The sequence below is a fragment of the Suricata suricatta genome, chromosome 12, assembly GCF_006229205.1.
Source record: "Suricata suricatta isolate VVHF042 chromosome 12, meerkat_22Aug2017_6uvM2_HiC, whole genome shotgun sequence".
NCBI classification, from domain to species: domain Eukaryota; kingdom Metazoa; phylum Chordata; class Mammalia; order Carnivora; family Herpestidae; genus Suricata; species Suricata suricatta.
The window spans coordinates 10261525-10263384 of record NC_043711.1 but is presented as its reverse complement, the minus strand read 5'-3'; positions in this window follow the sequence as shown (position 1 = coordinate 10263384).

Here is a 1860-nt window from a genome sequence, read left to right as displayed (position 1 = left end):
CTCTCCTGTTAGACCTATGAATGCAAACATATGGTATCTATCCTTCCCTGCCTAACTTATTTCACTTAGCATGACACCCTCAAGGTCCATCCACTTTGCTACAAATGGCCATATTTCATTCTTCCTCATTGCCATATAGTACTCCATTGTACATATATACCACGTCTTCTTGATCCACTCATCAGTTGATGGACATTTAGGCTCTTTCCATGATTTGGCTATTGTAGAAAATGCCACTATGAACATTGGGGTACATGTGCTCCTATGCATCAGCACTTCTGTATCCCCTGGGTAAATCCCTAGCAGTGCTATTGCTGGGTTATAGGGCAGTTCTATCGATAGTTTTTTGAGGACCCTCCTCACTGTTTTTCAGAACGGCTACACCAGTTTACATTCCCACCAACAGTGTAGGAGGGTGCCTGTTTCTCCACATCCTCGCCAGCATCTAGAGTCTCTTGATTTGTTCATTTTAGTCACTCTGACTGGTGTGAGGTGGTATCTCAGTGTGGTTTTGATTTGAATTTCCCTGATGATGAGTGATGCTGAGCATCGTTTCATGTGCCTGTTGGCCATCTGGATGTCCTCTTTGGAGAAGTGTCTATCCAGGTCTTCTGCCCATTTCTTCACTGGGTTATTTGTTTTTTGGGTGTGGGGTTTGGTGAGTTCCTTGTTGATTTTGATACTGGCTCTTTATCTGATATGTCACTTGCAACTGTACTTTCCCATTCTATCAGATAGTTTTCTTGATTGTTTCCTTTGCAGTTCAGAAGCTTTTTATCTTGATGAGGTCCCAATAGTCCATTTTTGCTTTCATTTCCCTAACCTTTGGGGATGTGTCAGCATGTCAATGAGAAAGAATAAACTCTGGCCATTTGTAGGAAAGTAGAAGGCCCTCGAGGGTGTCATGCTAAGCGAAATAGGTCAGGCAGAGAAGTAGAGAAACCATATATTTGCACTCATAGGTCTAACAGGAGAACAGAAGAAACTTAATGGAGGACCAGGGGAGAAGAACAGGAAAGAGAGCTGGGGAGAGAGAGGGATGCAAAACTTGAGAGACTATTGAATACTGAAAATGAACTGAGCGTTGAAGAGGAAGGGGGGGGGAAGAGGTGGTGGTGATGGAGGAGGGCACTTGTGGGGAAGAGCACTGGGTGTTGTATGGAAACCAATTTGACAATAAACTAATAAAAAAGATATAGGTATGGATACTTAGATGCACAAGATGACAAATCATTAGGGAAGTGCAAATCAAACCCATAATATGATACCACAACACACATACTGGATGTCTGTTGTTAAAAACTAAAGCAAAAACTAAGTATCGGTGAGGATAAAGAGAAATTGCAACCCTTTGGTGCTTGCTGTTGACAAAAAAAAGTGAAACCGCTACTGTAGAAAAGATAGTGCCAACATTCCATACAAACATAGAATGATCATTTGATCCAGTAGTATCACTTCTGCTTATATAGCTACTTAGATGTCACAAGAGAATTTAAAGTAGTGACTAGAACTAAATTTTGTGTGCCAACTTTCTTTTTTTTCCATAATATTTTATTGCCAAATTGTTTTCCATACAACACCCAGTGCTCTTCCCCTCAAGTGCCCTCCACCATCACCACCACCTGTCTTTCCCCCTCCTCCCTCCCCCACCAACCCTCAGTTCATTCTCAGCTTTCAATAGTCTCTCAAGTTCTGCATCCCTCTCTCTCCCCAACTCTCTCTCCCTCCTCTGCTCCCCCTGGTTCTCCATTAGGTCTCTCTTGTTTTCCTGCTAGACCTATGAGGGCAAACATATGGTTTCTGTCCTTCTCTGCCTGGCTTACTTCACTCAGCATGACACCCTCAAGGTCCATCCACTTT